General features: G+C 35.6%; 1 long non-coding RNA gene across 1 annotated transcript; it reads left to right on the forward strand.

Moving 5' to 3' along the window:
* Positions 1 to 1,789: 1,789 nt before the first annotated feature.
* On the forward strand, positions 1,790 to 2,311 carry LOC129887763 (uncharacterized). The gene is made up of 2 exons (XR_008766478.1): positions 1,790 to 1,895; positions 1,994 to 2,311. It is a non-coding gene; the product is annotated as an uncharacterized LOC129887763 (long non-coding RNA).
* The last annotated feature ends 21,785 nt before the right edge of the window (positions 2,312 to 24,096 follow it).

Here is a 24,096-nt window from a genome sequence, read left to right on the forward strand (position 1 = left end):
ATTAAAGAACTTCAGTGTAAGAGTATAATTGTTTAATTTTGAGGAGATAAGTATTTTGAATTATCAAAGAAATCGTACAATTTGAATAGATCATATTATTGAAATCTTACTAAATAACGTAAAAATTAAAATAATTAAACAATGAAAAATAATAATGAAACAATAAAATAAAAAATTTAAATTTAAATTTTCATGTGGATATTTCAATTTTAAAGATAAAACTCAAACTTTTATATGAAAGAGAATTAAATCAAAATCACAATTTATTAATGAAATTATTTGAAAGGTAAAACTCAAACTTTTATATGAAAGATATTAATGTCATTATTAACTATAAATGAAATACAAATGTAAAACTTATTAAAAGTATCATTGTAGAAAAAGAATTGAATAAATAGGAGAATGATAATGTATAAAAAAATCATGTAATAAATAGTATTATGTAACTTAATTCTAAATGGATAATGTCAGGAACTGAGAATATTGTATAATGAAATAATTTCGAGCAATTTAATAAAAAATAAAAAATAAATTAAATTTTCATATAGGAAATTTTATAAATCAACTTAAACTAAATCTCAAATTCTATATTGAAAAAACTGGATGAAAATTTTAGTACCTTATCGCGCATAATAGGAAAAATAATTTTTTAAAAATATATGTGGATCAGTGGATGAGAATATTGTATAATGAAAGAATTTCGAGCAATTTAATAAAAAATTAATTGAATTTTCATATAGAAAATTTTATAAATTAACTTATACTAAATCTCAAATTCTGTGTTGTAAAAAATGGATGAAAATTTTAGTATCTTATTGCACTAATAGAAAAAATATTTTTTAAAAGTATATGTGGATCAGTGGATGTTTCATAAAAAAATATCTCTTTTTATGTTTTGGATAATGTAAAATCTCAATTTAAAACTATTAATATAATCGTATTACGATTACATGTAAAATTCTATATGAGAAAAACTAATGTACAATAGAAAATAATTTACAGAAAGAGTGATACAGATAATGTGAAAATATTTGTGCTTCGAATTCATTTAAAAACTAAAGTAACATATGAAATAATACAATTTTTTCTCATTAATAACTTACACAATTAAGAGTTGTATAATAAATTAGTATTTTATTTGTATCACGAACACTTCATATAAACCATTTTTTATTTTGTAGTTACTTTTAAATGCGTAGGACCTTTTAATGATTCAATTCTTAAGTAAAATAATCGTGCATCGAGTGGGTATGAATACTAATAAATTTAAGAAAAAATTATCTAAATACACAACTTATTTTACCATATTCTCTAAAATTCTCTACCATTTGAAAAAATTACAAAAATCTCTATTCTCTCCTATTCTCTAATACATCACTGCTTGCGATGTATCGATTGGATACATCACTTTACGTGATGTATCAAAACGTCAGATACATCACTTTACGCGATATATCAGTCGGATATATCATTTACGTGATGTATTAGGACGTCGAATACATCACTTTATGCGACAACGTGAAAACCACAATCTCAATTTAGAATAATCAAATGGTACCAATCGAATACATCACTTTATGTGATGTATTCAAAAATGACCAAAAAAAATTTTGAATAATTTTTAGAAGAATAAAAATAAAATATAATTTAAAAATTACTATAAGATTTAGATAAAATTTACTAAATCTAAAAAAGAAAGCAGTTTAACAAGGCCCAACAACCAGCCCAACTCAAAAGAGAAAAACAAAAGAAACAAAAAAGACTAACAAAACAAAATAGACGACAAAATAGGTAACTGAAAGGGGATCTTCATGATAGTTTTGGCGGCCTGTCATAAATCTCTAGGAGTTCACACCGCCTCTGACCATCGAGTTTTGGTATGGATACCCCTTCAGGTAACTTCATCCACTGTTTGCCTTGTCTTTATCTTGCTTTTGTATTTATAATTTCCTCCTGAGATTGGTTTTGAATTTGACCTTGTTATTCTCATCAGGTGTTGTACAATCAAAATAGTGATTACTAGCTTCAAGCTATGCGGTTGTTGCATGGTCATTGTTTGATCAGGGTAAATCATTTGTACACTCATAAGTGTAGGCATTATTTTGTTATTTTGGAGAATGGAATATTTATTGATACTTTTCCAAAAGAATGAACCTCTTTGAGGTTAATACCACCCTTACAGAGAGTTTCATTATAGGGTTCTTCATATTAAAACCTTTGTGTTGTTGTAATCTTCTGGTGGAACCTCTGAACGGTTGTATGTATTGATTGGATTGTGACTATTTGAGGTTGAGATTTTTGAATTCTTAAATTCTTTGTATTGTTATCCTGTATTTATTATTTTTTATGTATTGTATGTTATCTTGATCTTGTATCTTCCTCTTTAACATTTTTAATTCTCAAATATGGTATATCATGTTTGTCTGTATTGATTATGTTTTATTGCCTCAATGTATATTTCCTTAAATAATAGATAGTTTTTGTACCTATTTAATCAGAAGTTATATTCGTGAAAAAATATGTTATTGTGTTGCCTTCTCTGAGGGTATGTTTGAACTGAATGTTCTCCTGATGTCTTCATTTCTTAATCTGCCTTGTTGTCATGCTAAGGCTTCATGGGGTCCCCCACCCTCCCCTTCTATAATCTTTTTTATTGCTGATGAATCAGTTTTCATTAACAAAGGTAATGACTAATTTTTCACACAGTATTTTATTCTCTTAAGAATTGCTTGAGATTCAACATCTAAACTTGTTGCGTTTGTAATCTAAGTAGCACTAGCATATACAACATCCCCTCGATGGTCTCTAACATAAAATGCAACAGAACTAGGGTGAGGATTACCCTCAGAGACACCATCAAAATTACACTTATATTAACCTTGGCTTTTCAACACATAGAAAATGCCTTCACCTGGGGTCTGTAACCCTCCATAAAAGTCATAATCTGGGGCCATCTGAGAGGGATATTTTGTATCCAAGGGGATTCTAGCCAAATTGTGTAGATTTAGGCTAATCTGATGTATTACTTTTCTCTAAGACATAGATCCTCCATAAATAATAGTATTTCTCCAATTTCATAATTGCCAGTATGTCATAGAAGGTGTGGGTTGGAATAGTGACTTGAATTTATATACACAGTTAGTCTTCCATCATTGAAACAGGATTTGAGTTGCTTCAGTGAAGTATTTTCACACACTACTTGTAAACTCTCCTGTGAAAAAAGGTTGCTGCATAGTCTCTTGTTGAGAATGTTAACAACATCTGCAGCTTGAAACTATTGCAATATCACATCTGAATAAGATTTTATCCACCAGTAGCTTACATTTCACAACCTCCATAAGAAGAAATCAATTTTAAAAGGAAGTCCTTTAGTCCAGATATTCTAATAGTGCTCAAAGATCAGTTCACTTTATCTTAATATCTTAATAGGTGTCAGCGGCACTACTTACAGTATATCTGATTGGCATCTACCAAGATTGATCATATTGCCTTGCATCTTCACAGTTGGTTAGATTGTTTCTAACATGATCCATATATCTCAGAAAGTGTGTGTAATCTATATACATTTCAATTTTCTCCATTCATAAAATTCTTGGAGGATATCTAGTTTATCTCTGCTACTTTGCAATTTTGTCCTGATCAACATCGGTTTTATTTTCTTCTACCTATGTTGAACTAAGTCCAGGATGTAATATCCTATTCAATTTCATCATGGTCTTGTAGCTTGCATTTTTAACAATATTTTGATAACGCATAACTTCACTTTGACACATCAAATTCCTTGGAGCTTTCATTTTCTATTTTCATTTTCACTGATTTTGATAGTTATGCTCACAAGTCCACTTGGACTTTGACTTTAGCACAACTAGGTTTTGTTTAGTTAATGATAAGCATCTATAGTTGAAGTTCTTTACCCACAACTGATGCCAAAGTGAATAAGAATTTTCTAATTACAAAGAAAGTGAGCAAAAGATCAGGGAAAGATATTCATGTCATTGCATGCATAGTTTCCTCCATCTTGAATCGAAAACCATAGATCAGTTGTCTCATCTGGTATGACAGGCCATTTTTGACGTTAATATAATAGGCATTTTTTAACATCATGTTAATAAAGTCTTCTTCTAACAAAATAAATCGCATTAATATATGCCTATTTTTGAGTAATCCAATTTTACAACCACGCTTGATTCCATACTACTTTGAAATTTGTATGGTGAAGATCATCAAGCTCTGACCAACCATATGAGAATTTATTAATATCAATGCATTGCAAATTTTCTACAGTATTCATTCTTGTAACCTCAGATTCCGTCCACTTAATTAATGGTTCTCCGTTGATATAATCAATCTTCTTGATGGAAATGGGCATTATGTTGGTTTGTTTCACTTGTGCTAAAGTATTCAACGTAATAGGGTTAATTAGAGAAGAACAATTAACCTTATTTGATGGTTGTTCTAAGGGGGTTGTGGGAGAGTTTATAAGAGAGTTTGTGATGGTTAAGAGGATTGAGGGGTGGAAAATTGGGATGATGAAGTAATGGATATTGCATCCATGGTGGGTGAATGACCATCGACACCTTTTTCTATCTTTTCTTTTGGAGAACTTCGAAAAAATATGTTTGGTCATTGACGTTTGAAATTCAACTTGAAGTTAAATTCTAAAATTTTAAAAATATGAAAAAAATTATTTTCACTTTTATCACTCTCAATCTATATCTATCTATCTATACTAAGTGAGAACTCCAAAATTAAAAAGTTAAATTACTAAAATGTCCTTTTCATTAATCTAAATATCATATTAATCATTCAAAAAATTACTTTTGAAGAGAACAATTCACACGTCTGAAAAAAAAATTAATGCTTGAAGAGAAGTCGCCGCTTCAATTTATAAAACAAAACAAAAAAAACTATGGCCATCCTTTAGCTCTGTGATATCACTAGTGCATCGTCAGTTCAAGATCAAATCAACGGCAAACACCAAAGTGTCCCATTAATTTTCTGTCACCAGTGTATGATCCTCATAGAATCGCTAGGAAATACACACGTGGCAGGCAAATCAAAGTGGTACCGCCAACGACATTAAGTCCAATGGAGCCAGGCTTTGCCGTATTATGGTCCTCGCCTTTTGTATCGCCTTTTATATTTACCAAAGTGTTCTGCAAAAGATCGTGTCAACAAAGTGATTTGGCCGAAAAAGGAGAGGTTTAAACACTTGCCATTCCTAAACGATTCAATGTAGAATCTCTGATATGGTCATACATGGTCTATAAAACACAATGATGGTGCTTCCAGGTGGAGTTACTAGCATTACAAATGCTATTGGCCCATAAATGGGGATTGACACGTAAAAATATATTGGCTATCCTACAAAATCATCAAAAATGATTCATGTAATGTTCATGGACACAATAGTTTATGACATTAGATATACAGTTCCATCTTTAAATAGAAAATATTCTATAAAGGAAAAGTAAGATTTTGAGTCGATCTCTTCTATTCTTCTTTGGAAATGTACGTTAAGTATTGTTTTAAAATTGATATTCGTATTATTTTGAAGTTATACTGCTAATTTATTTTCTTTTTTATACTTATAAATATATCATGCCAATTTGGTCATCTTAATGAATGTTTTCACTCATCAGTCATGACTACAATAAAATAACATTACAATACGATGTTTTGATTTTGATATTAGCAAAAGAACTCTCCATTTTTTGATGTTTTAGTTTGTTGATTAATGACATGAGATTCATCGCCTTGGTCTTAATGTAGGCTGAAATGATCAAGTATAAATATACTTTAGATTAAGAAAATTTGAAGGCTAGCGGAGTGTTTGTTGCGTACCATAAGACAATTAAGGATATGTACGATAAATTCAAAATCTGAGTACAGATAGTAGAAGAAGATTCTAAGCAATTTCTAGTTAATTATAGGTTGCATAAAGGAACAACATATAATCGATTTTTATTTGCCTCGGTAATAGATGTCGCAGAGAACCGAAGATGAGTTGTCATGGTGTATGTTATTAGTGAATGACATAGTACTCGCGGTGGAGTTAATGCTAAGCTGGAGAGTTGGAGATAGAGACTGACAACTAAAGAGTTCGAGTTCAGTAAGATCAAGATTTAATATTTGGAGTGCAAGTTAAAGACCACATTTTATTTTAGAAACATTGACATTATATTACAAAAAGATACACTACATAACATGCCATAAACGTGCAATGCATGTGCCGAAAAAACTAGTTACTTATAAAAATTCAAAAACAACTTCAATTTATTTTTATGATCAAACACAACTTTAATGTTCAAATATCATTTTTCATTTTTTTTTAAAAAAGAAGTTAGTATTTTCTTTAAATCATACCTAGTCAAACGCCCCTTAGTAAACGAAGTGCACGAGGGAAATTTAATGAAAACAGTGTACTACAGTAAGGCGTAGGGGGTGTATTGGGAAATGCAAATGAAAACTGAGAATAGAAAAGGCAATCGGAACAGTTTACGAAAGGAGAGGAAATAGCCACGTCTATCTAAACACCCCTAGGGCATTAAAACCTCGTATCGTATCCTTGCCGACAAACTATGCCCTCTTCGTTAAAATTTAGTACTAGTAATATTCTCTTCCATCCTTTTTAGTTTTCATGTATATTTATAATATTTATTTTAAAATATTTATTAATTTAAATAATTAAGAGAAAATTAATTATTTTTTAATTCAGTCTTTAGTATTAATTATTTAAAAATTTAAAATTAAATAATTAATAAAAGATATATTAATTAAACAATATTTTTAATTAATTTTTTTTAATAATTATGTCAAATCCTATCATGACAATTAAAAAAAAATTGAGGGAGTAATATATAGTTTATTATTTTAGGAATCACCTTTCTAAAATATTTTTTTTTAAGGCGAAACAAAATAATTGAAGAACATATATTTTATATAGGGAAATCCATAGTAAAACCCCACTGTAATCATTTACAATTTATTAAAAATAAATTTGTAGAATGGTTCAATTTATATTAAATTCAAGATATATTAGTCCAAATAAATATTTTGAATTAATAAAATTGGGTCAATTATTTAAGCCCAATAAATGTGGATTTAATTAAAAAACTAAATCCATTGATTTGGGCTATAAAGATGACTCCACTTTGTTAAGCCCAATATCATCTCATCCTAGAGGCCCATTTTCATGCCACATGTCAAAGTTAAGTGGCAATCCAAGTCAAATTAAATAAGCCACTAGAATTATGCCATGTGCCAAAGTTAGGTGGCAATCCAAGTCAAATTAAATAAGCCACTAAAATCATGCCACATGTCAAAGTTATGTGGCAATCCAAGTCAAATCAGATAAGCCACTAAAATCATACCACATGTCAAAGTTATGTGGCAATCTAAGTCAAACTAATGATGCCACTAGAACAATGTCACGTGTCTATGTGACATGTTCTGACCAATCAAATTAGTTCAAACCAACCAATCAAATCACACCCTCATACCACTCCCTACAACTATAAATAGGGGTCCTCATTATTCTGAAAGGGGTCTTTTTGAAGAACAAGAAGCAAGAAGAGAGCTCGTGGATCAAAGGCCGCAAATTCTCTACAAAGCTACAAAGTTCAAGCAATCAAATTCAAGCTCAAGTTCAAGATCAAGAACGAAGACAAATATCAAAAAGTTCGAGATCAAGTTACTTGTTCATATTTATTGTTCGTCATAACCATACAAGTGTTCGTGACGAATAATTCAAATCCAAATTCGAAGGCGAAGATTCAAGATCAAGCTATTCAAGCCCTTGACTCTAAATCAAATTCAAATTCAAGTTCAACGTGTTTCATATTATTTGAAAAATCAGAGGATTATTATAGAGATTGTAACCGCATTACATTTTGAAATCAAATATTACACTTTGTTACTCCAATTTTCTGGTCTTGATTATTTATTTTTCTCGGCTCGAAAATTTGTTGTTTACAAATTTTGGCACGCCCAGTGGGGCAATCTCTACCTCTCATCTCTTCACATCGATCATCAAACTTCAAGAACACTTAAATGGCATCTAAGAAGTTTGACTCCAGGACTATTATTGCTAAGGATACTGATTCCAAGTTTTCCTCTAAGGTGGAGAACATACTGGATGCTACTATGGGAAGTTTGGGACCCATCACTAGGAACAGAGCAAACTTGCTAGGACAACAAACACTTCAAGTGCCATCCGCATCAGTTCCTATTTTTGATCTTCCATCTTCAAAGGGGGCAAGATTCTTTCCGAATGAATTGGAAGAAGGAGAGAATATAGCTGATATTGTTGAAAAGACGTTGGCTCGACTTAGTCCTTTTAACACGAGGAATTGCACTATTCAAGATGAAGATGATGTCTTGATCACTAGATCTGCCTCAGTCACTCCACGTAACTTGTTTCAGACAGATTTCAGTTTGAGGGAAAATCCATGCTTTGCTCCATCATCCATAACGGCCATCCAAGCGATGATGACTAACACCTCAACTGTTAAAGAACAACTGGCGAGTTTGACGAAGGCAATTGAAGGTCTAACAAAATATGTGCAAGATTAGGATAATCGAATTGTCAAGTTGACGGACAGAGTTGAGAATGTTATGGAGGGAGACTCAAGTCATGCACCTGGAAAACATCTGATGATACAAGAAAAGGGAGATTCAGTTACAAAGCAAATAAATGTGGGTGATGAGCTGCAAGTATCTGCTGAAGGAGGAATTCCCATTCATCAACTGAAGGACTTCATTATAGGAACTATCAAAGATAAGTATGACGTGTCTTCAAAGTCATCATTCACATATGCAAAGCCATACATTTCAAGAATCGATGTTTTGAAGATGCCTGCAGGTTATCAACCTCCAAAATTTCAACAATTTGATGGAAAGGGAAATCCAAAACAACACATTGCCCATTTTGTTGAAACCTGCAATAACGCTGGAATATATGGAGATTATCTGGTCAAGCAATTTGTGCGCTTCTTACAAGGAAATGCCTTTGACTGGTATACGGATCTCGAGGCAGGCTCTATTGATAGTTGGGAACAACTTGAGCATGAATTTCTTAATCGCTTCTATAGCACAAGGCGTACTGTGAGCATGGTTGAACTCACAAATACACGTCAATGGGAAGATGAACCCGTCATTGAGTTCATCAACCGATGGAGAAATACAAGCCTCAATTGTAAGGATAGGCTTAGTGAAACTTCCGGAATAGAAATGTGTATTCAAGGAATACGTTGGGGACTTCATTATATCCTATAGGGTATTAAACCCAAATTATTTGAGGAACTAGCCACACGTGCTCATGATATGGAGTTGAGCATGTCTGCAAGCGGGATTGAAGGACCAATTATTTATGGACCTCACAAGGGAAAAGACAAAATGGAGGTAAAGAAAGGGGGAAAATCGATACCTAAGTTTGGAAACAAGGAGTCAATGAGTGTTAATATCGTACCTTTGAAAGTGGCTACAAATCTAAGCAAGAATCAAAGGGTGAAGACCACAACTTTTCAGAATAACACTGGTAGAAAGCTGACTTTGAAGGAAATGCAGGCAAAAGAGTATCCTTTCTTGGACTCAGATGTTCCAGCAATTTTCGAAGAGCTTCTGGCGTTAAAACTCTTTGAGCTACCTGAAATGAAGCGTCCAGATAAGGCTGGGAGGACTAATGATCCAAATTACTGCAAATATCACCATTTGATGGGCCATCCTATTGAAAAGTGTTTTATCTTTAAGGAAAAGATTATGGACTTGGCCCGTGAAGGAAAGATATTGCTTGAAGATGAGAAGGAGAGTTCAAATCAAGTCTCTATCACTTTTGGTTCACTCGACCCCATAGTTCTTTGCAACTTTGTCGAAATACATGATAATGGTGATGACCTAGCCACATCACCATCAAAGATGATTAAATTTAGTGACTTCAAACCAATAAATGTTAACGTATCATCGCTTGTTCCTTTGATGAATGAAGTAATATGGGAAGATAAATCTCTAGAGGAAAACCAATCTTGCGGTGCTTATACTAATGATGAAGGATGGATTTTAGTGACACAACGAAGACGTCGTAAAATGAGCTTGCAAAGAGAACCAAATAAGCAAGTGACTAGAGCGAAGATGAAAACAAAGTTGTGCCATCCACCTACCCCTAAAACTCAAAGGGTAAAGAAGAATATGAAGAAGTCAAGAGTCGAGGGAAATTACTATCAAAAGCAACGTCCTCCAGTGACATTAGAGGAATTCTTGCCAAGTTGGTTTCGTGAAAAGATTTCTCATCGTGACACCAAGGCCTCGTGTTGTAACATTGATAGAGAAGAGACGATGGTAGAAAGCTCATCACCATCATTACCTCCATCACATGAAGGCCCTATAAAGCCTCACTATGAAGAAGTGGACACTTGTGATGCAAAGTTTACATTCACTAATGATGATCTTTTATTGGGTGAAGTGTTGCATAATCATCCTTTATATATGGTAGGTTTTGTGCGTGGACATAAAGTAAATAGGATCATGGTGGATGATGGATCTGGGGTCAATATTCTCCCTATTCGTACTGTGAAAGAACTTGGAATACCGATAAATAAACTGTCTGAAAGTCGTCTGATGATTCAAGGTTTTAACCAAGGGGGTAGAGAGCCATTGGTGCTGTCAAATTAGATATAACGATGGGGGATATGCGTTCGAGTGCATGGATGCATGTTATTGACTCAAAGACCTCGTATAACATCTTGTTAGGAAGACCATGGATACATGAGAACAAAGTAGTACCGTCCACCTACCATCAATGTTTCAAATACTTTGAAGATGGGGTTCAAAAGAAGGTAGTTGCTGATGATGAACCTTTCACCGAGACGGAAGCGCACTTTGCTGATGCAAAATTCTACTTAAAGAATCATGTTTCAAAAGAAGTTAAAGTTGATAACGCGATACCTGCTGATATCACAAAAAGGGTTGATGTAGCACCTGCTAATGCGAGGGTCATGATTGAAAAGGATAAAACGCTTTCAGATATGAGTAAAGTACCTAAGATAAGTGAGGCATCTTCAAGTAAGAGAATGATTCCTATTTCTCACTATGTCCCAAAGACAAACAAAGTCAAGATCCCACCCTCTAAGTTGCAGAGTAGTAAGTTGACATTCCCTATCAAGCAAATTGATGCAATCAAATCACCTTCAAAAATGATACAAGGATTTGTCAGACCATCGAATCATGATTCACATGAATCACTCCCTAAAAAACGTACAAATGAGGGTTTTGACCCGAATGCATATAAGTTGTTGGTGAAAGCAGGATACAATCCCAATGAAGCTTCTAAAGTAGAGAAGCTTCCAAATGAAGTTATTGAAAGGGCAAATCATGGCCTAAATCCAACTCAAAGGATGATGATAGAGAAAGGGTATGATGTCAAACAATCGCGCGAAGGCCTGGGTTACAAACAACCGTCACCAATTCGAATCTCTATAAAAAGGATGAGCATCAACTACATTACCCCTGTGGAAGAATCGATGATGTTCAACAAAAAGCCTTCTGTGTTTGATCGACTTAGTGGCATGACTCCTAACATTTCTGCATCTGATCGACTAGTAGAATCAACTCTAAAAATTTCAGTATTTGATCGATTGGGACCAATGAAGAAGAAATACAAGCGCCAAGGAGATTATAGAACAATGGAAGAACGGGTATATGCTCGGGAGCATAATTCACCCAAGAATTGGCCCAGTTTGATCCCTTCTAGAATAAGGCGAGAAACAAAACTTGTAGTTTCATGTGGAGATGTTCTGAGAGAAAAAACTCATACCATAGTTCACACTAGGGAGCGAGATGAAGATAAATAAAGTGTGGGATCATCAAATCACATCACAATTTGTGACGAAGAAAGTACTCCACTATATGCAAAAATTGATGACGGGTTTGTTGATATTCGTGCATGCCATCACATATCTTTTAATGATGGTGATCCTCAAGAAGATGAGGATGCTGAAGATGCGCCACCTGAACTCGAGGAAGGGATAAAGAATACTGTTGATGCATTGAAGGAAGTAAATCTTAGAGTTGATGATGATATAAGGTCTACATATGTGAGTGCTTCGTTGGATGACGATGAAGAGAAGAAATATATTGAGCTGCTTATGGAATTTAGGGATGTATTTGCTTGGAGTTACAAAGAGATGCCAGGGTTAGACCCTAAAGTTGCAGTTCATCGTCTTGCTGTAAAATGAGGTACTCGTCCTGTTAAACAAGCGCAACATTGCTTTAGACCTGAATTGGTTCCTTTGATCGAAACTGAAGTTAACAAGCTCATTGAAGCAGGTTTTATTCGTGAAGTCAAATATCCTACATGGATTTCAAGCATTGTACCTGTAAGAAAGAAGAATGGCCAAATACGAGTTTGGGTTGACTTTAGAGATCTTAATAATGCATGCCCTAAGGATGAATTTCCTCTTCCAATCCTTGAGCTTATGATTGATGCTATAACTGGATACGAGGCAATGTCCTTCATGGATGGTTCATCTGGATACAATCAAATTCGCATGGCACCAAAGGATGAAGAACTTACTGTATTTCGCTCTCCTAAAGGTATATATTGCTACAAAGTGATGCCTTTTGGTTTAAAAAATGCTGGAGCCACTTATCAACGAGCCATGCAGAATATTTTGATGACATGCTTCATAAAAATATTGAGTTTTATGTCGATGACTTAGTAGTAAAATCAAAGAAGAGTGATGACCAATTGAAAGATCTGAGAATGGTGTTTGAACGGCTTCGAAGATACCAACTCAAAATGAATTCTTTAAAATGTGCCTTTGGAGTTACTTCGGGAAAGTTTCTCGGTTTTATTGTTCAACATCGAGGAATCGAGATTGATCAAGATAAGATAGATGCTATTTTGAAGATGCCTGAGCCAAAAAATATTCATGAGTTGAAAAGCTTACAAGGAAAATTAGCATATCTTAGGAGGTTTATCTCAAATCTGGCTGGGAGATGTCAACCATTCAGTCGCCTTATGAAGAAAGATGTTCCTTTTGAATGGGATCAAGCTTGTACCAATGCTTTTGAGAACATAAAGTCTTATCTGATGAAACCTCCAGTACTTGTAGCTCCTATACCTGGAAAACCATTGATTTTATACATTGCAGCACAAGAAAGGTCAGTAGGAGCACTTCTCACACAAGAAAATGATGAAGGGAAAGAAAATGCCCTATATTACTTGAGTAGGATGATGACACAAAACGAGATCAAGTATTCACCTATTGAGAAGTTATGTCTGGCACTCGTGTTCTTAATTCAAAAGATGAAGCATTACTTCCAGGCTCATATTGTACAACTTGTCTCTAAAGCGAATCCTATCAAGTTTGTCATGTCCAAGCCTGTCTTAAGTGATAGGCTAGCAAGGTGGTACCTCCAGTTTCAACAATTTGAGATTGTGTATATATCTCAGAAGGCAGTAAAAGGACAAGTGCTAGCAGATTTCTTGGCCAATCATCCAATTCCGAATGATTGGGAGTTATCTGATGAATTACCTGATGAAGACACAATGCTAGTAGAAATTCAGCCACCTTGGAAGATGTATTTTGATGGTGCTGCACATCGTGAAGGAGCCGGTGCTGGAGTGGTATTTGTCACTTCCCATGGAGAAGTTTTGCCATACTCCTTCACTCTAACACAAAACTGCTCCAATAATGTTGCTGAATATCAAGCACTCTTACTTGGGCTTGAGATGGCCATTGATATGAAACAATTGCAACTATGTGGTACAAGAAGTTCTTGTTGTAAGAAGGCCCATTATTACTTCTCGTCGGTCTGGAAGCAAGTTCTCTGACAAATGGGATGGACCATATGTGGTACAAGAAGTATACTCAAGTGGCGCTTACAAACTGGTTGACTCATAAGGATTGCGCATTGGCCCTATTAACGGAAAGTTCATAAAGAGATATTATCCTTGAAGAAAAGAAACCCACTCCTTAAGGTACGAGTATAAACTGCATGTTACTCCTGGCCCGCAAGAGTATAAACTGTGCACGACACCCCATAAAAAGAAATGTCCGCTAGGTTGAAAATCTCAAAAGAGGCGGCCTAGGCAAAAGTTAGGACCAAAAAAAAACATCATTCTCTCAGAACTACGTTATGACTTGATCCTCTTCACTGAGGTACGTAGGCGCTTAGAATTACATTCTGAGTTCAGTCGCATGAGTATCTAAAGAACTCATAGTCTCTCTTGACCCTCTCTACCATAATCCATGAGTTACATCCTAAATTTTAGTCTCATAAGTTCAAAAGAAATGGAGCACACTGTTATTTGAGCATCACAATGTTCTTGTATATTGTCATATATGACATGTGAATTAAAGAGGGCCAATCAAGACAGAATTTGAATTGACTTCAAAGAAATATTCATACAAATCCATAAAACTATTAACTGTGATTATTATACATGTTGTAGTTTTTTGGATTCTCTACGCTAAGATACGAATATTTTCTCCATGCGAATGTGAATCTATCAGCTTTTCTCTATGTGAAATTCATTTTTGAAGTTTGCTTAGAACTATCCTGCCAGACTTAAACTATAAATTTTGGATATGTTAAGAAGTTTGGTTTCTGATAAATTGAACCTCTCCTGGATTTGGTGCCCTCATACAATGATATATCTCTTGTACTATCGAAACACAAAAGGTATCGCAACTCTGAAGAAGAGGAAGTCAAATCTCTAAGGTAAACCATGATTCAATCTGTAAAAAAAAAGTGTTAGCGCTTAAATTAGTAATTCAATAATCATGGTAATGAATCTTAATAATGAACTATTATATTCTTTGAGCAAAACCTATGTCTGACTCAGACGGTGTAAAGTCTTTGCCACAAATCATGTAAAGTCTTTGCCTTAGACGGTGTAAAGTCTTTAGCTTGGACTATGGAATGCCTCTGACTCAGACGGTGTAAAGTCTTTGCCACAAATCATGTAAAGTCTTTGCCTTAGACGGTGTAAAGTCTTTAGTTTGGACTATGGAATGCTTCTGACTCAGACATTGTAAAGTCTTTGCCACAAATCATATAAAGTCTTTTCCTTAGACGGGGTAAAGTCTTTAGCTCAGACTATGGAATGCCTTTTCTTTGCCACAAATCATGTAAAGTCTTTGCCTCAGACGGTGTAAAGTCTTTAGCTCGGACTATGGAATGCCTCTGACTCAGACGGTGTAAAGTCTTTGCCATAAATCATGTAAAGTCTTTGCCTTAGACGGTGTAAAGTCTTTAGCTCAGACTATGGAATGCCTTTTCTTTGCCACAAATCATGTAAAGTCTTTGCCTCAGACGGTGTAAAGTCTTTAGCTCGGACTATGGAATGCCTCTGACTCAGACGGTGTAAAGTCTTTGCCACAAATCATGTAAAGTCTTTGCCTTAGACAGTGTAAAGTCTTTAGCTCAGACTATGGAATGCCTTTTCTTTTCCACAAATCATGTAAAGTCTTTGCCTCAGACGGTGTAAAGTCTTTAGCTCGGACTATGGAATGCCTCTGACTCAGACGGTGTAAAGTCTTTGCCACAAATCATGTAAAGTCTTTGCCTTAGACGGTGTAAAGTCTTTAGCTCGGACTATGGAATGCCTTTTCTTTGCCACAAATCATGTAAAGTCTTTGCCTCAGACGGTGTAAAGTCTTTAGCTTGGACTATGGAATGCCTCTGACTCAGACGGTGTAAAGTCTTTGCCATAAATCATGTAAAGTCTTTGCCTTAGACAGTGTAAAGTCTTTAGCTCGGACTATGAATTGCCTTTTCCTTGCCACAAATCATGTAAAGTCTTTGTCTCAGACGGTGTAAAGTCTTTGACTTGGACCAATAGAATAAAAGTTTATTGCCTATGAAGTAATATTTTCATTTAAAAATAATAATAATAATAATAATAATAATAATAATAATAATAATAAAAAACAATGAAAAAAATAATAATAAAAAATAATAATAATAATAATAAAAATATATATATATATTAAAAAAATATTTACCTCATATGTTGATGAACTCAAGAGGATATGCAAAAAGGAGTATCAAAACTGTCAATACCAATGATGAAAATAAATAGAAGGAGAGAGTCTATTTATAGACAAGTAGTGATGGTGAGAGGGTCCTTCTTCCAAAATAATTGTAATTACTTTTTGGTAGAACTCTAGTAAAATGATACAAATTTATTCTCTCCAAATCCTAATTGGATGTGAAATTGTGAAAATTTGGGCTATACATATTCTAAAAGGAGTGTGTCCTTTCAGAATTCTAATTGGACTTGGAAGACAGAATAAATGGTAGGCATTTGTAAAAAAAAAAACGTGAAAAAAACGTGAAAAAAAAACGTGAATAAATAAATAAATAAATTATCTAGAACGATATTGAAGGAGTTTAAATCTAAATTTTGGATATGTTGTATAACTTTGTGTCTAAATTCAAAATACTCAAGCGGCTTGTGATTTTGAAGTTCCTACATGAAGATACAAAAGTTTTAATAAAATCACACAAATCTGAAACCTCTAGCATGGCAAAATCTAGAGCTAACTTTAATTTATTTTTTTTATCTAGAACGGTCATAAAAGTATTAAATTCTCAATTTTGGATATGTTGTAAATCGAGAAGTCTAGTTTCTAGAAAATCACACCGTTCGTTATTCCTACGTATCTACAATAAGATATGAATTTTCTACGACAAACATGTCAAGATGAGGAAAAGACTGTTGAAAATCAAAGAAAAGAAAGAAGAAAGTACCACGACGCTGATCGTCAAACCACATTGCTGCAAAACAATGAAGGTCAGACATCTATTTATAGAGGTTTATTAGCATCTATTATAACTAGATTCAAACTTGAATTAGGCTTCTACAAAAATGACTCCTAAGCGGATTTCAATTAGTGGTAGAATCTTGCATGACAAGTAAACACCCTAAAAAAAAACGTGAAAAAAAAGTGAAAAAAATATCATTTTTTTCTTCTCTTTCCTAATCCTCATTGGATATAACTAATTTGCTACATTCCTACTCCAACAATGATGAAGGGGTGCATCAATATAGTATGAATTCACGGTACATCTCAAAATACATGGCATGTCATTATCCTACAAGTAATACTTCATGCCTAGTCTTCAAAAGATAAAATGTCTCGACAAAACTTGAAGCAGGGGGCATTTGTAATCATTTATAATTTATTAAAAATAAATTTGTAGAATGATTCAATTTATATTAAATTCAAGATATATTAGTCCAAATAAATATTTTGGATTAATAAAATTGGGTCAATTATTTAAGCCCAATAAATGTGGATTTAATTAAAAAACTAAATCCATTGATTTGGGCTATAAAGATGACTCCACTTTGTTAAGCCCAATATCATCTCATCCTAGAGGCCCATTTTCATGCCACATGTCAAAGTTAAGTGGCAATCCAAGTCAAATTAAATAAGCTACTAGAATTATGCCATGTGCCAAAGTTAGGTGGCAATCCAAGTCAAATTAAATAAGCCACTAAAATCATGCCACATGTCAAAGTTATGTGGCAATCCAAGTCAAATCAGATAAGCCACTAAAATCATACCACATGTCAAAGTTATGTGGCAATCTAAGTCAAACTAATGATGCCACTAGAACAATGCCACGTGTCTATGTGACATGTTCTGACCAATCAAATTAAAACTCTTCAACAAAGAAATCTGATTGGTTAGTTCAAACCAACCAATCAAATCACACCCTCATACCACTCCCTACAACTATAAATAGGGGTCCTCATTATTCTGAAAGGGGTCTTTTTGAAGAACAAGAAGCAAGAAGAGAGCTCGTGGATCAAAGGCCGCAAATTCTCTACAAAGCTACAAAGTTCAAGCAATCAAATTCAAGCTCAAGTTCAAGATCAAGAACGAAGACAAATATCAAAAAGTTCGAGATCAAGTTACTTGTTCATATTTATTGTTCGTCATAACCATACAAGTGTTCGTGACGAATAATTCAAATCCAAATTCGAAGGCGAAGATTCAAGATCAAGCTATTCAAGCCCTTGACTCTAAATCAAATTCAAATTCAAGTTCAACGTGTTTCATATTATTTGAAAAATCAGAGGATTATTATAGAGATTGTAACCGCATTACATTTTGAAATCAAATATTACACTTTGTTACTCCAATTTTCTGGTCTTGATTATTTATTTTTCTCGGCTCGAAAATTTGTTGTTTACATTTGAAAGCTAAGTTTGCTTTTGAAAAAATCAAACGCATATGATTGGACTCGTTACAAATAAATATGTCAACTACTATAAGAAACTGTGTGGCTTACAACTCTGTCTTCACTTTATATCAATAATGTAACTTTTTTTTTTTTTGGAGTAATTTAGACATCTGAATTTTATTTTTATTGAAGGGAGCCATAAAATGATTAAAGATGTTCTTGTACAAAGTACAAACATGCATCATAAGTCATCTAAAAATATCAGAATTCATTTTGGAAAAACCGTTCTAATTTTCATCTTTGATATATGTGCCCTATAAACTTTCCAGTGAATTCTTCTTTGTCTAATCCTAATATTAAAACCAAATAATCCGTATTAATTATTCGTCCAAATGGTAAACAGAAAATGCATTATTTACTTCCTAAAATATTACATACAGTACGTAATTTTATTTGTATAAAATAATATTGATATTAGCAATATAAAAGTTTAAAATGGTAATAAAAAGAAGTATTACTACTTATATATATTATTACCACAAAAGAAGTTTACGTTACTACTTAATTACTTATTTATTTATTTTTCCCTTATATATAAGCCACAAAGTGGTAAAGTTGCTGCCATGTGACCAGGAGGTCACGGGTTCAAGCTTTGGAAACAGCCTCTGGCAGAAATGTAAGGTAAGACTTCGTACAATAGACCCTTGTGGTCGGGCTCTTCTCCGGACCCTGCGAATAGCGGGATCTTAAGTGCACCGAGCTGCCCTTTTTATAAGCCACAAAGTGAGGAGCTTAGTGTCATGGACTTAGACTTCAACTAAGACCTCCGTGCGGCACTTGACAACTTACTCCCGAATCTTTCACGATCTTGCAAGCTCAAGTAAGCCTTTAAGACTAGATCGCTAAGGGAATGCTAGATTGTAAGAAAGACAAGAGAGATTTTATGAAGAAGGCTTTGTATTACTTGGAAGAATGCTTGATTTCTGGATGATTTGCTACAAATGAATGTCCCTTCTATTTATACTACTCCTAAGGGACTCAAGTATAAATATAAATTGCTAAACAAGTCCTTCCATATTTACAAAGAAGTCCCTACTCTAGAATTCTCTATACCCTCTAGAGAATTCCAAGTCTTTCAAGACTTCTCTACAAGTTTCTACAAGAATCTAGAGTCTTCCACTAACCTCTTCAAGACTCTAGGTTCTTCTCCCTTCTTCATGATCAAGTGGCGGGTCGTAACATTCTCTCCCACCTGATGTGGAGATGACCGCGGTGTACTGCTACTGCAAGAACTCCCGAATTTTGTCTTTAAATTGCCACAGGTCTTCATACCTCTCCCAAGTGGCCTCCTCCAGAGGTTGTCCCTTCAAGTGGACTAGGAACATAGCAGTGGCCTATTGTCCCTGTTTTCTCTTGGCTTGATAGTCCATAATGGCCTCGATGTCTCGATCGTGGGAGGCGGTAATTGTAAGCGGCGCCCGAATTGATTTTCCTCGACTAGGATCATCCTTGTCCTTATGGTACGGCTTGAGGATACTGGCATGGAAGACAGGATGAACCTTAAGATATGGTGGTAGCTCCAACCTATATGAGATTTTATCGACCTTGGCAACGATCCTGAATGGGCCCTCATACTTTCGCACCAAGTTTTGATGCATGCCTCACAATGCTTTAAATTACCTTGGATTGAACTTGACCAAGACCATGTCTCCAACTTTATAATTCGTGGGATGACTCTTGCGGTCGGCAAACTTCTTCATCTTCTTCGCTGCCTTATCCAAATAAGATTTGGCAGTATCGAGATGCTCCTCAAAGCCCTTGGCCATATGATAAGCCCCAAAACTCTTGCCTTCGAACGCGGCCGGCAATGAATGTAGATTTTGTGGCTGTTGGCCTGTGGCTAGCTCAAATGGTGTACGCCCTGTTGCCTCACTCCGCTATGGTTATAGGAGAATTGGGCTACGTCCAATAGCCTCGCCCAATCCTTCTGATGATAGCTCACAAAGTACCTCAAGTAGCACTCTAGCAAGGCATTGACTCATTCCGTCTAGCTGTCTGTCTGCGGGTGTAAACTAGTAGAGAAATACAATTTCGTGTCAAGAATCTCAAACAATTCTCTCCAAAAGTTCCCAGTGAAGCGTGGGTCTCTGTCTCTAATGATGTGCCTTAGCAATCCCTAATACTTTACCACATTTTTGAAAAATAGCTTGGCGGCCTCCTTAGTAGTGCAACCTGCCATGGCGGGCATGAAGCTAGCATACTTAGAGAACCTGTCCATCACGACCATAATCGTCTCGTACCCATTAGACTTCGACAAACAAGTGATGAAGTCCATGGTCACACTCTCTCGTGGATGCTCCGCTATGGGGAGGGGATCCAAGAGCCCTCCTGATTGGCGCTACTCCACATTGTCTTGCTGGCATAGTCAGAGGCATTCGTGTGCACTTCAAATGTCTTGGAGAAGTTAGGCAATGCAAGGACCAGCTCCTTTGTCATGGTAGCCTTGAGGTCTTCAAAGGCATTCTTGCATTCCTCGCTCCAAACCCATGGCTTATTCTTCTTCAGTAGCTCAGTAAGTGGAGTGGCTTTGGCAGAATAAGCACTTATGAACTTGTGGTAATAGTTAACAAGTCCAAGAAAAGATATAAGTTTGGTTACCTTTGTGGGCGCCTCCCATTCCTTGATGGACCAAACTTTTGTTTCGTCCATCCGTATTTCTCCCTGGATAGTAACATGTCTCAAGAAGTGTACTTCATGTTGGGCAAACTCGCACTTCTCCCATTTGATGAAAATCTCATTTTCGCGCTGGACTTGGAACACTTTCCTCAAATGCTCCACGTGCTCATCCAAGGTGTTGCTATAGATAACTATGTCATCCAAGTAGACTACCACGAACTGATCCAAGTAAGGGTGGAATATCTTGTTCATTAGTGTGCAAAAGGTGGCGGGTGTGTTGGTTAAGCCGAAGGTCATCACCAACCACTCGTAATATCTATACCTTGTCACATGTTGTCCTTGGTTCATCTCCCTCCGCTATGCGTACTTGGTAGTAGCCCTTCCTTAGATCCACCTTAGTGAAGTACTTGGCCTGTCCAAGTCTATCAAACAAGTCAGCAATGAGTGGGATGGGATTCTTGTTCTTCACGGTCACCTTGTTGAGTGCCCGGTGTCTATGCATAGGCGCATCGATCCATCCTTCTTCTTTTGGAATAAAACCTATGCGCCATAAGTTGCCTTGGATGGACGGATATGAACGGCCTCGAAGAGCTCCTTCAACTGCTTCCTCAGCTTCTCTAACTCAGTTGGAGCTATGGGGTATGGCGCATCGAGCCATCCTTCTTCTTTTGAAATAAAAATGGCGCGCCATAAGTTGCCTTGGATGGATGGATATGATTGGCCTCGAGGAGCTCCTTCAACTGCTTCCTTAGCTTTCCTAACTCGGGTGGAGCCATGTGGTATGGCGGGTATACGGGCGGCCTTGCTCCTGGCTCCATCTCAATCCTATGGTCTACCTCGCGCCTTGGAGGTAGATGTCTCGGCAACTCTTCGGGCATCACGTCCTTGTTTTGTTCAAGCACCTTCTGTATGCAAGGTGGCAATGCCTCTTTAGCACCATTATCTTCATCCAAGATCGCAATGGGCTACGAACGTCAGCTCCCCCTTCTTTAGGCCCTTCACAAGCTGCATGATCGACATGTGGGCTTGTACTTCCTTCTTTGACATCTTGACTAGAGGTACCATGCAGGTCCCTATCGCTCTATCACCAAGAGTTGTTGGAGATAGGGATCGGTCATCATGTGGTACCATTGGAAGAATTCTTGCCCAAGTATTATATCAAAGAAATCTAAGGGGGCGACAGTGAAGCTAGTCTTACCTTTCCACTTGCCCAATGTGATGTTCACTCCATGAGCGACTCCACACATGAGAGTCAGTGGGGCATTAATCGTCTTTAGGCGGGTGTTGCTTGGCCCATAACTTAGCCCCAACCTTGTTGCTGCCGTCTTGGTCATAATGTTAGCTTCCACTCCAGATTCTACCATAGCACGAGTTGGTCGTCCGTTGATGGATATGTCCACATATTGTGTAAAGAAATCTCCCACCTTCTCAGCTTGCTTCGTGATGGCTCCACATAGCCTGATCATGCCTAGCTTGGTCATGCCCGAACTTTGCCCTTGGTCCACTTTCTTATCCTTTTGCTCCCGCAGTATGGCACCAAGGTTCTTCATCTCCAGGCACCTAGCATAGCCGTGAGAAAGTCCATATATATAGCAGCTGCTACCCTTCGTGATCTGCTCCTTCCTATCGATATAGACTTGTCGTCCGAACCTCTTGCCATTAGACTTGTTGGCATCATAGCTGTTGGGGGGAGTGTTGCTCCAAACTATTGGAACTGGAGGTACCACCTTACTAGTCGATCACTAAGGACTGGTTTTGACATAATAAACTTGATGGGATTTGCTCTGGAGGCTTCACCATATATACTTTGATACTTTCAAAGGTTTTGCTACACGCTTGGTTCCACTTGAAAAGAGCACCCTTCTTCATGAGATGGCTAAATGGTTGACATCTTTCATCTACATTCGATATGAAACTTCTCAAATAGTCTAACTTTCTAGGAAGATTTTTTAGCTCATGAATGTTTTCAGGTTCTGGCATCTTTAAAATAGAATCAACTTTAGCTTGATCAATTTCAATTCATTGATGTCGCACAATAAATCCAAGAAACTTGCCAGAAGTATCTCTAAAGGTGCATTTCAATGGATTCATCCTTAGGTTGTATCTTTGAAGCAACTCAAACACTATTCTTAAGTCTTTCAAATGGCCGCTCTTCTTTCTTGACTTCACCACCAAGTCATTAACATATTCTAACATCCCTCAAAATGCTTATAAGTGCCTTAAGAATGTCTTGAGATTAGGCCGCTCATGTAATGCATTATCTTTAATCCTTTTAGAAAATCCGACTTCGGAATATTGATCAGGGGGTCAAAACCTCCAGAAAGTAGTTTTGGTGGATTTTTAGGACCTGTAGATCGAAAGATATATTTCTCAAAAAACTGCACAAAATAAAAATATCCGCGACAAGTCAGCATCGCGGACTTGGCAATGATTTTCTGGCCGAGTTGGATTTTTAGTAAGGGCGTTTTAGACTTTTCTCAAATTGTTAGCTAATGAACCTAGACCATTTTAGGACCTAATTCAACTCTATAAGTTAACCTTAACCTCTAATTCTATTCATTCTTCTACAATTCACTTACTCAAATATTTCTCTCTCTACAAAAGACTCTCAAGGGCTCCATTGAAAACTTCAAGTAAATTCACTCAAGCTCTCCATCAAAACTCTCAAGTTCTTCCAAATTAATTGGTGTTCTCACTTAAGGTATGTGGGTATTGATTCATGGATTCTTTCATCCATGCAGCCCAATCAATTTCTCAAGTCTTCTTTCAAATTAAAGTATGATATTTTATGAGTTTTATGATCTCTATTCCTATTGCATGAATTTTGATTCAAAGTATGATCATGAATCTATTTTGATATAAATTAATGGTTATTGCATGAAATTGAAGAGTTTTTTCATGAATTCTCCTATTTTTGTTTTTTAGGGTTAATGATGAAAATTATGAGTATTTTCAATTATACTTCCTAATGATATTATCTATATGAATTATGTATGGACTGATATAAAGTTTATGATCATGCATGTTTTCAAATCAATTTCATGATTTTCAAGTCAATTGATCATGTATTCATGTCTTACCCTAATTTCAAGTATAAGCTATGATCATGAATTTTCAAGTTATATTCTATGAGAAGTTTTATTTAATAATTTTAAAGGTATTATTATGAATCTCATTCAAATTGATTATGCATCCAAGTTTTACCCTAATTTCCAAGTATGA

Source organism: Solanum dulcamara, chromosome 1, assembly GCF_947179165.1.
Source record: "Solanum dulcamara chromosome 1, daSolDulc1.2, whole genome shotgun sequence".
Classification (NCBI taxonomy): domain Eukaryota; kingdom Viridiplantae; phylum Streptophyta; class Magnoliopsida; order Solanales; family Solanaceae; genus Solanum; species Solanum dulcamara.